Here is a 16,731-nt window from a genome sequence, read left to right on the forward strand (position 1 = left end):
AAAATCCCTCAATCACATCACAGTGCTTGAGATTGCAGAGGGGTGACAATACTGTAGGAGCCAATCTTAGGATAGAGCAAGAGCATGTACCATATGGAGAGGCAAAACATGTCTTTAGGCAAGGCAATATATGTCTTTAGGCAAGCTGATGGAGCTGGAATAAAACAGATAGGTGGTGTTGTCTCTTTAACACATCTCTTTGAAGAGACTCAGCTCAAAAATTTGCCTTTCTTGCTTGTTTAAAAGGTGGGCTCAACTGCAGACACGTGGTGGCATCTGCTCAGTATCTAAGGCATGTTCATGCTGTGGACCTAGCTGGGGTATTTGCTGTCTGCTCAGGTTATCCTACCCTCCATGTGAGCTACAGCATGCTGGTGGTCCTCTCTGCAGCATCTTCTGCTCTTTATTTACCTGGCAATGCCTTGATCCTTGAACTGATGTGAATATGAACCACACCAAAGTCTGCAATTGAAACATAATTTTAGGGTTGTTGTAGGAACTGTGAGAATGTTTTCATCAGGGTGCATAAACTGAGCGCCCAAAACTTGTGTTTAGGGTTTTGTGGCCAAAAGACATGGCCACACTTCCCAGGACCCCAGTTATTGGGGGTTTATCACTACTGAAAGCAAAGAGCCAGTAAGAATCAGTACTCGTGGGGTTTTATGGGTGTTGAAAGTAAGAGGCAGTATGGTGGCTCCAGCTGTATTTGCTTACTACAACATTTTTGAAAGTTTCATTTCTTTTATCCGAGCGCCTTGAATAAAGACTTTGGTCCTGGAGTCTGAGAATTTATCCAGTCACAACATTTCCTTCTCCCGAGCCCTCATTCCAGGGCCTCCAGTTTTGGATTTACCTTGCTTATTTTCTAAGCAGACCAACCTTCTATCTCTTATTGGTGAAACCTGGCAGACATTTTTATAAGATTTTATTTAGTTATAACTCGCAAGTGTTTCCACAATTAGTTCAAGGAAAAAAAAAAAAAAATCAGGAGTTTAATTTCTCAGCACAGTTGCTCAGGGAAATCCGTGCCTCCTCATGACCTGCTGGCCATGAGTGGGACGTTTTTGATTGCTGCCCAGAGGTGGCTGTCTGGCTCTGACTCACTGCAGTTTCACCTCCAGCCGCCGAAATACCCTGAGTCACAGAGGCACTGCAGCTGATAATGAGAGCTAATCATGCGAAGGATATTACAGCCATGAAGGCACGTTAGGCACAGCTCCTGGTGGACGGCAGAAGCAAGACACAAGTATATCTACATAATTCTTAATTAACTACAAAAAGTGGCTGGCTCCCTTTCCCCCCCGTCCCATCTTCCCTCCTATTTCCCAGGCCATAAACCAAATCTTCGGCAGGTATAAACTGGCACAGGCTCTCTGACTTCAAAGGAGCTGCATTGGTTTGAACCAGCAGAGATTCTGGCGCCATATGGCCCTCATTATGTTAATGTGAGGCCCAAAGGATGCAGTGCAATAATAAAAAGGAAATACTGTGTGATCCATCATAGCTTTGGCACTCAAGGCAAGACTTTCAAAGGTATTTAGGCACCAAAAGAAGCAGACAGGTGTGTAGGAGATTTTTCTGTGTTCCACTTCCCCACGATAAAAAATGATTTCCTTTCCATCCTAAACCAGCCTTGGGAGTCCCTGCAAGAGGGGGAGAGGCTGCTCACCCGGAGCACCCAGGGAGAGCCAATTCCTTGTTATCACCATGGAAAGAAGTGCTGCTTTTCCAAGCCAGACCAATAACTCAGCTTGTAGTTAGGGTAGCACCACTCCAGGGGCTGCTGGAGGGCAGGTCCAGAGCAAAACTTGGGCAGCAGGTAAGGAGCACAGCAAGGCGAATGATTCAAGCCAGGCTCACCCCAAGCCAGGGGAGGAGGTTTAGGAGGACGAGTGCAGCTTATTCCTGTGCTCAGCAGATGGAAACCTACCGCACCCAGAGTTCCCCCAGGCCCATCGGTATGGAAACCTTCAAGAGCATGGAAAGTTCCTTTGATTTTAAATCCAAACAACTAACCGCTGTTATTCTTGGACATTTATATTACATTTTCCTCATATTTTCCATCGCATGGATGATTAAAAACAAATTATTGCGCTAAGGTGTTTGAAGTTAGGATGCTCTATGCAGCACTTGTTTGTTTCTAAGTTCCTGTCAGGAATTTCCTGCTGATCTGGTTTTATGTTGTCTTTACCTAAACCAAATTTTCACCAGGGACCGAAATAGGCCCTAAATAGTTTGAAAAGTGTTCTTCCATCTCAGTTTTTTTTTTTTTTTTTTTTTTTTTTTTTTTTTTTTAAGCCCTGTAATCTTTGTCGTACCAAGTAATGAAGCGAGATTGCTGAGAGAGTACTCACATTGCCCTAAAGGAGTGGGAAACAGATTGCTTAATATGGCAAGAGTCACAGCCCACGTAATAACTTTCACGGGCATTTTTCATCGCTCTAATGCCTTTATATTGGTGCTCTCTTGTAATGCAGTTAGGAATGATGCAACCCTGTTGCTGTAATAACCTGGTGGGCAGCTGGATAAATTCCTTTAAAAAAAAAAAAGTCACTACGTCATGAAGACTTCCTAGCATGAAACATTCTTCATTAGTTGCCTGCATTTTGCATAATTTTGTTCTCCAGACACGTAACTGTTAAGAGTTTAGGTGCAATACCAGTGCTCAGATGTACTCCCTGCACAGTGCTGCTGCCCTTCTGAAGAGCCTGCAGTGCTGGGTGTTTTTCCTTTGGTTTCTGCATGTGCTAATGCATCAGGAGCATGCATTATCCTTGGGAGTGTCCAGAAAATGTGGGAAATGAAGAGTAAGGTAAGGCTCTTCTTCCTTGATGTGTGACAATAAGGTTTAAATCTCTACCCTGCCCAAATCAAACCAGTTAATTGAGTGGGGCTCCTGAAATCAGGCAAATGATTGCCTCTGAATCCTATCAGAATTTGTTTTGACTGCTAAGATCAGTTTTCAAAGCAAGTTTGCTCAAAACCAGCATATATCTGAAAAACATTTTTTGAATTTTTGCTTTTCTTAGTGAAGATTTCTGTTGTTGAGCCCCCACTAAGTTCTGGTTAGCATGCAGTTAGGCACTGCATTCCTTCATGTAAAGGTACAGATAGGCATCTGCCACCTGGGTACAGCAGAACAGCTTCAATAATTAAATTACTGACGGTGCCCTGTGAGATCAAATACCCCAAATGATATTGTCAAAATGTCCACTGCTAATAGGATGGTGAACTTTTATGATTTTAATTTCAGCAAGTGAACGATTACAATATGAAACCACAGTCCGGCACAATGTTGTGATCGCAGCTAATTTTACACATGTAAGCAATGCTTCCCCTTTGGCATAAAGATTTGCAATATCAGAACATTGACACGTAGCCAATGTGCTTCAGGAAAAAATAGCAACAAGTAAGAAACTCTCGTATATGAAGCTCTATAGTGGCTGAATATTTCTATAAAGTACCAGAAGCTCATTTACACTGCGCAGCAGGGATCAACACACATCTGCCTTTACAAATTCACAGAACTTGTTTACTTACGTTCAACCAAGAAAAATGTGAAGAAAAATATTTTTATAGCAAATTCCTCAAATGCTTATCATGTGAGGCATCAATAACAAGACCTTAAACAGGTTCTTAATTCCCCAGTGAGGTATTTAAACAGTGGGTGGATATTCAAAAATGCTGGACAACGGCACTGCTCATTGACTTCTTTTCTGAAGATCAAACCACAGGCTTATGTTCTTAACAAAATCTTAGATTCAATTCAGAAAATGTTCAATGTTACTTCCCTTATGCAACATTTCCTCCTTGTGTTTGGGTAGAGGATGCCCATGCAGTTGACACAAATGCTTCGCAATGCCCAGCTATCGTGTTCTCGTTAACTCTCTAACCTTCCAGGTTTTATAAAACACAAGTATTGCACTGGGTATTTATTGGAGACCTGGACAATAACAGCTCGTTGTTACAAAGCATAAGTAAAAAATTCTCTTTTGCACTTCCCAACTTTTGCAACCACTTTCTTTTCCTGTTCTTTCATCATCATCTCTGCAGAGGACTCTGTGACAGAACCTTAGTACAACCAAGATAATGAATTTGTTATGATTCATGCACAAAAGGGATAACTATGCCCTAGCATGGGCTTTCACCAAATATCAGACATCGCCTCCCAGATTGCCTCAAGGCCCCCAAGGTTTGTAAACTGCATGGACAAGCGTGGGCTAAAATTTCAGGTATCTCTCATTTCAGCGGGAAACTGGGGTTGAGTCCAGACCAAACACGTGAGTTTCACTTTTGGCCCCACTCCTGGAAGAGCAAGGGATTTGAGTTTGTGTGTGACACAACATGATCACACCTTCACATCTGACACCTAGAGAAAGGTAAGAGCTCAGGATGAATTGAGAAAGAAGGGCTGGAAGGAATCTAAAAGACAAGTAAATCCAGGCCCTTGTGTTGTCATCACGGCATTATGTGATTTCCTTTACAAATGTATCCATTTTTCTGTTAAAATCTGCTAAGGTTTTTGCCACTATGGTCATACTGGCATGTTACAAGAGAGCATAAGGATGGCTGAGTCCAGCCAGACCAGACCAGATGTCCACCTACCACCGTGTCCTGTCCCCACTGTCATCCCTACTGGGTCCAGAAGCGAATGTCCCAGGCAAGCAATGGGACCAGGACACATTTGTGGCCAGCCTGTCCCACAGCTGACTCCAGCCCCTTTGGCTCCTGGCACAGTGCATCCTGAGTCCTAAGATGACTGTGCATTTAACAGCCACCATCAACTTTTTTTTTTTTTTCCTCTGAATTTGTTCAGTCTCTTTTCTGACCTCATGTGAACGTTTATGGTCTGTAAGGTCCTTTGGAAAGGGATTTCCCATCTTATATGCACCTTGTCCATCGACCTGTGGAGGGGGCCTTCCAATTCTACAGCATTCTTGGAAAAAAATGGAAAAGCTCTTTGTGGCCACCACTTGTTTAAAGCTTCAGGCCACAACCTTTATGACTTTGGTACATCACAGGTACAATTGTGCCCACGGAAAAGGCAAAAATAATCCAAAAAATATTGGAGAGAGACTGAAGAGTGCTGAGGAGCCTGCTAAAGACCATCACAAGAAGGTGCCAGGAGCTCGTGGAAGAGCTGACACTATCCTGGTGACCCACAGCAGGTAAGTGGGTGCTGGCAGAGGTGCAGAGCCAGCCCCAGTGGCTGCTAGGAGGAAGGTGAGAGCTGCTGGGTGGGAGGCAAAAGCAGAGATTCTCAAATGGAGCAAATCAAAGGCTTGGAGGGGCTGGGAGGGGTTATTTATGCTGAGGGGTAATACTAGCTGAAGAATAATTGCTTTCAGGCTGCTTTTGGACAATTGCTTTTAGGCTGCTCTTAAACCCTTGCTTTTAGGTTGACCTCTCCAGGTTCATCTGGTGCTGCTCTGCCTCTTTATTAGTTACTATCGGTAATTGTAGCCTGCGGCTGTGGGGCAAAGGAGCACCAGGGAGAAATAAAACAGGGGGAGAAGTAGAGAGGGAAGGGCTCTGCCCAGGAGAGCCTGATGTAATGTGGCCTCTGTGGGAGCCCATAAAGCCACACATCCCTTTGTGCAGAGAGGGGACATCACAGGAGGATCTGTGGTCGTGACCAGAGCTGAGACCACTGGACTAATGAGAGGGACTCAGATGATGTGGCTGCAACACGAGCCATCAAGAGGAGCAGACGTGGCAGAGGGAGGTTAGAAATGTAAATGGTGGCTTTGGAAAACTCAGAGGGCTCAGAGCAGGGGGGGCAGCAGTTGAAACCTTTCTGAGGTTGCTTCTACCAAGGCAGAGGGAAAGCCCCAGAGGCTTCCCTTTGGGGCCAGGCAGAGGACTGGATGTTCCCCCCAAAATTCCATCTTTTTTTCCAACCTTCAGGCTCACTGTATGCATGCTGGTAAAGTGCTGATAGCCACCAAGATCGAGACGTCATTTGGTTTCCCATATATCTGCTTATCTGCATGAGGAACTTCTCGATGGCTGCACCTGGCCAGTTGAGATTAAGTGTCCCTGCCAGAAGGATTTCATCACTTCGTGTTAGCTCTGGGTGCTCAGCCTGGTTCTTTGCACCAGGAAACTCGGTTGTTTCCCACAGCCTCGTGCAAGGAACAAAACTGGGCTGCGGGGTCACTGGGACATGGGGCCACTGGTGGGCAGGTGGGAGGAGGTTGGGGAAAGGGAGAGAACCGCCAGTGTCTACGTGTCTGTGTCAGCACTGTCCCCAGGGTGCACAGCGTGACAGAGACCCTCAAGAGCTCCTAATGCTTCCTTAAGGAAAAAGGGGCTCCTGCAAAGAGGCTGCAGGGCTTCAAGAGGAGGCTGGACAAGGACTTCAGAGTGAGGTTTGCCAAACAGGCTCAGAAAATCTGTGATTTTGGAGTAGGAAGTGAGGAGGAAGGGATGGAGGAAGGGGGCAGCAAGGAAGGGAAAGAGGGGATAGAGAGACCACTGCACTGCTCCCATACCCGTCCTAAAGTCCTCCAATATGTTCCTGAGTCCCTTCAGGCACTCAATGCTTCTCAGAGTGCCCCTCATCTCTTACCAGAGGCATAGGGGGATGCTGTTTGCCTCTGGATGGGAAAAGGAAATCTGGTGCTGTTCCCAGGGAGGGCTCTCTTTTCATTTCTTCAACAATTTACCCCAAATGAAAATGGTCTCTTTAACACAAGCTGCAAGCACTGCCATTATAAATAAAAGTGGGGCTAATTCTGCTACAGGAACAGCTTCTTTGCATTATGCTGCTCCAGCATGCAACCAAAAATGCTCTGTTTAATATATTGCCAAAGCATAACTCTTGAGCAAAACAGACTTTGTGTTTTCTAACTGTTGCTTCCTTTAGCTATGGCTGTAACAACTCAATTATGATGTGTGCACACGTGTGTGTTTCTGTGTGTGCATGCACAGGTCTCTAAAATTTATTTTTAAGCTTTTCTGTATGGAAGAAAATTTATTTCATGCCTAGATGTGGGAAAAGGAAAAAAAGAAAAAAGTTAAAAAAGGTCATTTATTTGCTGAACTTGTAACAGCTCTAGTTCCCAAGGAGACAAGCATGGGCACTCTTCAGAGGCCTCCTGAATCTAATTGTTTAACATTTTTTTTCATGCTTGCTAATTGCTCTGTGCAGCTGGTTTTATTTAAGGGGTTAGCATTTAGAAGTTGAAATGAGGACATATTGCAAACTTTACCCCACAGCTCACCGTGCTGTACATTATGCACAGCCGCTCAGACTGTTAACCAGAGGTGAGGGCTGAAAGACAAACTGATGCAACTGCAGAGAGATGCGTGAGGATACAGCTGGACAGAACAGCTCAGAGCTGCAAAAAAAAAAAAAAAAAAAAAAAAGCTCTTGTCCCAACAGAGGATGTGCATGCAGCAAAACGTGCTAGCTTTTGAGGATTTCCAGGCGGTGAGCAAGGTCTGGCTGGCTGTGTACAGGAGGCACATGCGCAGAGCAGCCTCACCACTGCTCGGCTCGCCCCGATGGTCAGAAAACAGGGAGAGGAGCTCACTCCTTCCCAGCTGGGAGATCTGGGGTGTTCCATGAAATAAATGTCTGCAAACAGGGAAAAAAAAAATGCTGACCTTGGGAATATAAAACAGGAATAAATTGATGTGTGCCATTTTTTCTCAAGCACAGAGGGACAGAAAGATGAAGTGTTTTCAGTATATAGACACCCCCTGCCAATATGCTTCCCATAGCTTTCGGTGAAATGCAATGTAATGGAAATCAAGCTTTAAAAATAATAGCAATTTAGTTAAAAATCCAATTCTCTGCCAGAAGTGTTTTGAGGGGAAGTTGTTGCTGCTGAATGTGCCCATAAATTGCATTGTCAAAGAAGGTCAGTAGCAGCCACTGAGTGAGGAGGACTGCATATATTTAGTCCTCCTAACATTAATTCTAGCATAAATTGATGTCAGAAAACTCGCCCATTTTCTCTCCTATTCAAAGCTGCAACTGCAAAGGAGAGAGGTGCTGGTGGTTGCTCCTCCCCACAGCAGGGGCACGCAATGAGGGACTATGAGAAGGCTCTTGCTGCCCTCCTAGCAAGGAGCTGAGCTGGCACAGCTCTGGGATGAGCTAAGGGCCATTTTGATGGAGAGCTGCTCTCCCTTAACCTTTTCTAGCATTAAAAACATTTTTTAGAATGAACTTTATTATTGTCTCCTACAGTGGACGCTTTAAATATGCCTGCAGAAGAGTCTTTGAATCGCTTGAGGCAGCCATCAGCTTGCAAAGCCCTTCTGCCCTCTGGTGAAAGTGAGATCAATATCGAGCCTTGGATCCTGACCCACTTCGAGTTTTCCCACCCTGCTTCGTGCCTTGATGCCGTCAACAGTCTCAGCAGAAAGGATCCTCCCCTTTCCCAAGGGGAGCTGTGGGATCACCCCAACCTTCCGGAGCGATGAGATGAGACAAGAGGCAGCTCTTGTTGGTACCAGTACACAACGCCAGGTCACATCCTAGAGCTTGGAGGGGGTCAGGGCCATGCTGTCATTTATTCCTCCCTGGGCCATGTGCAAAATCTAGGAGGGGTGTTCTGCTCCACCCTTCACTTACTTTCCCCCAATGTTCATGAGTCACTCACACACTGCTTCATTTCAGTGGCTCATTCTGGTGATGTTTCTCCCAGCCGTCTCACTCTGGATACCCACAGACCCGTTAATAAAGGATCCTGGCTGGGATGCTGGCCCCTGACTCACATACGTGCTTAATGTGATTTATGTTCATGACCAGTAAAAGCAAAAAATCACCTGAGGCATTACTTTTTTTTTTTTTTTTCAATAACATATCTGGGAATGTAGAAGGTGCTAAACGAGCAGCAGGATTGCTCTCTGCCTTCAGTGAAAACACTGCCTATTACGGGTAAAACATTAATTCAAGAAATCAAATGCAAGTGGTAGGCAGTTCAAACAAAGCCTGTTTCCTGGTTCAAAGCCCAGCTCAGACCTTGATCTGTCTGCCCCCAGAATTTGTTAAAAAGGCAGGTTTCACTCTATCGGTTATGACTGGATGTTACAGTAAAAAAGTGGTAGCAAAGTGTTTTGAATAACTTGAGCATTTCCAGGCTGTGCATGCTTGCTGTTAAGAAGCAGTGATCTCCCTGGCACACACTGGGAGATTTTCTAATTAAATTACAATTCTGAGCAAGTGAAATGTTGTTTCATTGCAGCATAGGTTATTTAGTTAAAGATTAAAAACAAACAAGCAAAAACCCCTAAAACTACTACAGAATATGAATTGCCAGGGTTAAACTACTCTCAGGTGCATCGGTGTAAATCCGCTGATAACACCTCTGCTGACAGGGTTATCCTGAATTTGGACTGGTGCAACTGGAGGGTGGGAACAATATTTGCAGTAAATACACCCCTATGCTTTCAAACACCGTGTATCACCCAGCTACGCAAACTACCATCAGCAGAGCATGGATGTGCTATTTTGGAACAAACGAACAACAACAAAAAAAAGCCTGTTACATTAAAACAATAAAGACAATGAGTGAGAGGGAGTTTAATCAGAGGGCAGGCTTGTGGTCTTAATGTTCCCACAGATCTGCAGATATAAACCTCCTCTCACACCAGGCTTCATGTACTCATGCTCTCCTCTGAGGAGAAGCAAGGAGACTTGTCTATAATTATACTCATTAGTACCTGTCTTTTTATAATGCTTCCAATTTTTATTTTTTTTTTCCAGAGGAAAAATATGAGGCATGAGTTGTATGATGTAATTTCTATCATAAAATCTTCCCTAACAGCCTGCCTAATCAAGTGCTGTTTGTTGTTTGTTAGTAGCCTTGTCTTTGTAGCTGCGAGAGGTAAGAATATGTGCGGCATGACTTTCAGGGAGAGGCAACAGTTTTTACTGAGGGAAAAAAAAAAAAGAAAAAACATTTGGAAAAACACAGTTAGGAAAGCAGACAGGCTTTCAAGCAACAAGTTGGACTTGAAGAAGTGTTTGTATGCCTGAAAGCGTGCCTGCTTTTTCCATCTTTATCACTTGGTCTAATAAAAGATTACGGCTCCCCACAAAACTTGCCCCAGTTATTTACCAAAAAAGTGCTTTGAACGGCTGGGAGCTTGCAGTTTATGCAGATGCTTAACAGAAAATGGAATGAATATAATACTATCATAATAGAGAAAAGACATGAAAAAAAGGTCTGTCACCAGATCAATCATGAGAACCCATCGCTGCTGCGCGGGGATGAAGTGGTTCTGCAGAAGGGTCAGTGTTTGTTTCTTGGTTTAATGGAAGGAAGGCATTTGAAGCTGGCCATAAAAGTGGATGATGTGAGGATAAAGCGAACCAAGTGATTGGCCTTGTGAAAAAAAAATGCTCTGGTGTCATGATCCAAACTTTGCAGCCAGTTGGTGCTTTAGAGCAACAGTAGAGCTCTTTGTCTGGCTTAGTTGAGTCATACAATTATCTCAATAACAGTAAGTACCTAGCAACAGCCTCAATAAACACCCATTTATTTGATTAATCAGCCATTTTGAAACAGGTTTGGTAAACATTACTCTTTCACTTCTGGATTACATTATTAAAAAAGCTGCCCACTGAAGCTGCTCCCCACGCTATGAATAACCGCACAAAACCGCAGATGTCCTGCCCAGCTTGGGCAGGTGGGCTGAGCTTAACTTGACACTTCTTGCCCACGTCCAAGTACAGAAAGCAGGTACAGGTCAGAGAAGCATTTATCGTGGGTTTTCTAGCTCACAATAGAGCTGCTGATGTTAACGAGTGCTGGCAATAACCACACAAGAATCTGGTGGCTGTGAGACCAAGATAGGAAGAAAGAAGAAGCAGAACCTTAGTTTCCATTAATGTAAACATTTGCATGTGATATTTAAGGATAACTCACAGTGGCTGGTATGTAGTTTAAGTGCTGAAAGGGTTTTGAGTACTCAGAGATTGCGAGAAGTGTTTGCAGTGGATTGGGATCTGGGAACAAATGGAATTTTTGTTATCGTGAAAGATATCAAGATTATTTCCAAAGTAACCCTTGATGGACTTCTGTGAAAGGGAGGCTGTGAAGTCTAGTTAAAGAGCATGTATATGCATATGCATACAAATAAATAAGCATGTAACAACCTATTTCTATATGTATGTATATAGGGGCTGGAGGTGCTCTCTTTGTGGGAATGCCGAGGATGAAGCTGTTTCCTGCTTTTTCCCAAGCTCTCCAAATGGTGCTGTGCCTACTTCTCGTACATTGATGAGGAATTGAACCGAAGGAACAAGGAAAGCCTTTTCACAGGAAAATGTCTTTGTTCAACTGAACCTCTACCCTCTTGCCCTCAGGTAAACACACCATCCGGCTGTATGGTCTGAATGACCTTCTCTCAACCTTCCCTGCTGAAACTCTTCTGTTTTGCATGAAATAATTAAGCATAGATCTCTACTTGCTTCAGTCATGATGGAAAATTATGCACCTGCTCTTGCACCCAGGGTTTCTTCTCATTCTGGTATCATAAAGCCACTTAAATATGTGTTCTTTTTCATCAATATGCCCGTTTTATCCCCGGTATTAAAGTATTATTGAGCAGCAAGAGTTTATTCCCTTTCCTGCTGATTTTTAATGTACAAAGAAATAAACTTTTTTTATGACTGTGTTCACAGCCCAGGGATTGTGCCTGTCATTAAAGCAATACAGCGTCTGCGTTCAGATAAGATCTAAATCTAACCTTGCTCAGCAGAGAGGAAAGGAAGAAGCAGACCTCTCTCCTGCAAAACATCACCTGTCTGCAGCGTGGGGGTGAGGTTCTCAGGTGCCTCCTGATCTCCCAGCTTATCTCAACCAGCCATCACACCTCCTCATGTTTTTCATGCCTTGTCTTCATGCAGCGTCAACAGGGAACCATGAAATGCATTTCTGTAAAGACACAAAAAATCATTTAAAGTAAGAAGTACACACAATAACAGAAGTACATACTTCACATACATTAGAGTTAATTCATTACATGTTTTACAAAAATTTGCCTGGGATCATCTCAGGATTTTTCCTCCAGAACTTACAACCCGTATAATGTGAAGATGTTGAGGAGTCTCCACCCTTAGATACTTTTTCAAAACTTGATTGAACAAACCCCTTGAACAATCTCATCTAACTCTGAAGCTAGTCTTGCCGGATCTCTTTTCCATATTGTTATTTTTTTCTAATAATTCAATGAAAATTTAACCACAAAACTGACACCTGCTACGCCACAGAAGGCAACACGCATGCCACAGTATGCAGCATGTGCTCCGTTATACCACAAAGACCATTGAATACATTTCATTGGTTTACTTTCCCCGAAGGGAGAAAAAGCCTTTAGGAACGTGCGCTGTGGCTCTTAGAGCTGTTTTCATGTAAAGTCCCAAGTAATGCAAGAGAAAGGACAAACAGCAGCATTTACCTTCCCTGGGTGCAATTATTCATTAATAAGCAATTTTACTATTTGCAGTGAGCTGTACAGGAGGGATGAATGCAATTATTTGCCCATTGTGTTTTCTTTGCTTTTTTACATTTCCTCGTGCATCATGTCTGGCTGGTTGCAAGTAGCACCAATTTCCCAGTTTCTTCCATGCTGCCAGGTTAAGGGTCGGTTAAGGGTCTTCACCCCTCTGTCCACTGAGGATTGGAAAGATTTGACATGAGGCTGATTGCAACAGAAAGAGAATAAATGCAATGGCTTTCACAGATGCACACAGATCATCTAAGTGTCCTTTTACTCTGAAGAGTGAAAGCCTTTGATTGGGACTGGTGTTTCTGTGGACAACATACCACTACCTGAATAAACTCACATTGTGCCATGGCACGTGTGGGAAAACAAATGTGTGCAGGTCCATTCTGGTTGGGACACAGCATACAAAACAAAGGTGAGACTGTGTAGTGCAGGAATCTACTTGTTTCTACTGTTCCCCCCTACAGAGGATGTTTGTAAATTAGTAGCCATAGAGACCTATGAAAATAAAAAGAGGGGGACAGATATGGGATCTCTTGTGCTAAAAGAAGTCAAAGGAGACTACTATATGAAATTTAAAAGATTAGGAAAGACAATAGTTAAAAAAAAAAAAAAAAAAAAAAAGCCAGAATTCTCTCAATGGAGAGAATTGCAATCACTGGCAATCTTTCTTTTATTGATTACACATCTCAGAAAGGGAACACAGCACTTTTTAGCAGCTCCCTCTGTTCAATGGACAGAGTGCTACGCAAGTCAGGACAGATGTGAAGTATAGTGTAGTAGCTTTGAGAGGTAATACTTGTGAACTGCACTTTTATCACATGATTTCTTAGTGCAAAAAAAGCCTAAAAACACAGCACACTGAAATAAAAGCTCTGCTTTTGTTCTTTCCTTGGAGATTAGAACAGAATCCAGATAAAGTCAAGCTTGAAATGACATTCTCCCAGGGAACTTGGAAATAAAGCATCAAAATTGCAGGGTGAAAAGTTTCTAAATCATACCAGCTAGCCAGAACTTGTTAGGTTCATGACTGATAACCACAAAGTTCAGCTGATCTTTCATGGAACAAATATAGTAAATTTCCCTTCTGGGGGTTATATTTACCCAACCTTTTCAGGTTGCATTATCGCCCGCTGTAATGTATTTAACTTCCATTCATGAGTAACTCTGGCACTTTACTGCTTTTCAGCTATACAAACAACAAAAATACTGAGTTCCTGACCACAAATAAAGGAGAAATGTTTGAACATAACATTTTTATTAATGAAATATATTGACACATGTCGATATTGATGTCTGTCATGTTGCCACTGAAGTTGAAAGGAATGAGAGGAATAAGAATTTTCCTAAAGCACTGGCTGATTTCTGAAGACCAGGTCCTAAGAGACATTGGGCATAAGTGATTCTATCAGTGGCAACTACAGATCTGCAGTATCTTTAATAATTGGCTACAATACAACTTCCATCATAAAATGTGTACATTAATACATTAAAACATACTGTAAAGGTGAGCAGAGTACAGAGTATTTGGAAATGTAGTATCCATCTGATTATTTAAAATGTTGTGGGTTTTTTTCCCATTATTTAATATTAAAAGTAAAACAGTCATGCAACACTCATTTATTTTGCACAATCAGTATTATTATAAGAGATAAATATTTTATTAAAGTTGAAGTTACAAAGAAGCACACCACATTAAACTGAGAACTAAGCTGAGGTACATTTATATACTATAAACTTAGTGTACAGGTTTGGAAGTGGCAAAATCCCGTTATCGAGTTCCTACACCATGAAGTAGGCTTTTTAAAAGACATAGTCCAGCTACACAGTCCTGGCATGTGAGAATTCCTGAGAAAATCAAAGTTATCAAATAGCAGAGTTGGTCAGGGTTAGGAGGCCGAGACGTGGTGTCTCCTGCAGGAGATCCCGTGTTTCTTAGCAGACGCTAAAGGAGGGGTAGGCACATGCATGACACAGCTCCATCCACACCTGGACTCAGCACAGCTCTTCTTGGTGAATGGCTCTTGGGAAAAATATCTGCTTGATTTCAGTAAAACTTAAACAAGTAACCCTAGCTTCACTGAACAGTTAGGCATAGATATAGGGGGAGGATTTGGCCAGTGATGGTCTGTCCTTCTCACCGGTGAACTCATAAACAAACCACCAAAATGCACTGTTTTGCCAAAAGGGAAGATTTAGGAATGAAACATGAAAATTACACCCAAGTGCTGTGGTTATAGGCACACCTATGCCCATTTTTTGCACAGGAAAACTCACTCAAGGTTCCTTCCAGGAGCTCCTGCAGGTCCAGGTAAATGAGATATTTGTTGCTTCTTCTCCTGGACTGCTGGGAACCTGATTATACACTGCTAATGTTTGCTCTTTCATTTCAGGACTTGGCTGCACTTCAGAAACAGATGCCATTTCTTAATCACAGAATCACAGAATTTCTAGGTTGGAAGAGACCTCAAGGTCATCGAGTCCAACCTCCAACCTAACGCCAACAGCCCTCCACTAAACCATATCCCTAAGCTCTACATCTAAGCGTCTTTTGAAGACTTCCAGGGATGGTGACTCCACCACTTCCCTGGGCAGCCTGTTCCAATGCCTCACAACCCTTTCTGTAAAGAAGTTCTTCCTAACATCTAACCTAAAACTCCCCTGGCTCAACTTAAGCCCATTCCCCCTCGTCCTGTCACCAGGCACGTGGGAGAACAGGCCAACCCCCACCTCTCTCAAAATGATTTCTGCTGTCAATCTGTATGCACAGCTAGAAACAATACAACAGTGAGGTAGAGGCCTCCTGGTCTGAAAATGAGATGGGGAGCTTGGAAGTCCTACAGTGTCCTTTATATTCAGTTACAGGGTATATACAATTATGCAGTATGTGCATTGATGTAACGTCATTAACTATACACTTAAAAACCTTTACTTTCCAAGGTCATAAAAAATAAAAATCTCAAAGTAGACCTGTGCTAAGTGAAAATCATGGACCAAGTTCATTAGCAGCTCATTATCCTGCTGTCCCAGACAAACAGTAGGTTAGCAATAAATATACAGTGATCCTTGGATAGCTTTTTATTTACTGTTTTGACACCAGAAGTCATTTATGCGAGGTGTTCGAAGCATCAGATGAAGGGAGGAGTAAGCCGCCCTCTGCTCTGCCTTTGAGCATGGAGGTGAGGAGCCCTCTGGGGAGCTGGCTCGCAGCTTCAGGCTGTGGCAACATCTGGGCTGACCCAAGATAACAGCTCAGTGGCCATAAAGTTTGGGTGCACTCACTCTTGGGCACTAGCATACCCTCAGTTAAAACCATCTGGTGACTTTAAAAGGAGCAGACTTAGGGCTGGAGGTGAGCGCTCTGCAAAATCCCACATATTACCGCTCATGGATCATCTCCACAAGCCTTTAAAGGAAGCGTTTGGGCTGATCAGGGCCCTAGGTACACACCCGTCTTCTCTGGCAAGTTTTGCAGCTTCCTGGGAACAAAAAGCTGCCAAGGATGGGTGGTTGCTGACATCCACCCCCACAAACTGGAAGCCTGTTTGACTGTCTCGGGGCAAATGGCCTGGCAGTGACCACAGGCCATGCTTCGAGCGGCTGCTGTGGAGAGCAAGCTGTGGAGGGATGAAAATACATGAAAAAAAATGAGCAAAGGGTTTTCTTCCCTCTTCACCACCTCAGTAAAACTGCCTGGGCTAATGTCTCATCCCTCAGGCTTTCTGTCACTCCTTTTCTGGTGTTCTTAGTCTTCCCACCCGCTAAATGCCTATCCGCCAGCACACTGCAGACCGACGGCACATCTCTTTGTACTTGCTCATACTGGGAAAAAAAAAAAAAAAAAAAAAAAAAACACACAAACAAACAAAAAAAAAAACCTCTGCTTGTTGAAAGATGCTTTAATTGAATTTTGTGAAAGCAAATCTTCTGAATGACAGTGCTGGAAAGATGAGGCCTGCATATATTAAAGAAGATAGAAGGGCAGATAAGTAGGCCCAGCATGTAGGCCTCTGTCACATCTATTCAACGGAAATAATTCACACTTCATATTTTTTAAGTGCCTGATCTCACATTTTCAAATGACTTCAATTTTACAGTCACTTAACAGATTGCCTCCAGTTTTGCCTTATCTCTTCAGTCTCTATTAATAAATAAACCAGGCCAGGGACCATTTGCTGGCCCCGAGGCAAAGCGGCACGGCACAGACGCCATCTGTATGGCTGCGCTCTCTTTCTGCCCCTATGCATCGAGGCTGAGTAAAAA

At 43.3% G+C, this 16,731-nt stretch overlaps 1 protein-coding gene and 1 long non-coding RNA gene across 2 annotated transcripts in view; one reads left to right on the forward strand and one right to left on the reverse strand.

Moving 5' to 3' along the window:
* Nucleotides 1–16,731, reverse strand: part of LAPTM4A (lysosomal protein transmembrane 4 alpha) — a 186,711-nt gene that overhangs the window by 108,888 nt on the left and 61,092 nt on the right. The gene's annotated exons all lie outside the window — the stretch shown is intronic.
* Nucleotides 10,704–11,643, forward strand: LOC311434928. Its single transcript, XR_014691835.1, has 2 exons — nt 10,704–10,894; nt 11,141–11,643. It is a non-coding gene; the product is annotated as an uncharacterized lncRNA (long non-coding RNA).

Source organism: Aythya ferina (genome assembly GCF_964211825.1).
Source record: "Aythya ferina genome assembly, chromosome: 3".
NCBI classification, from domain to species: Eukaryota; Metazoa; Chordata; class Aves; order Anseriformes; family Anatidae; genus Aythya; species Aythya ferina.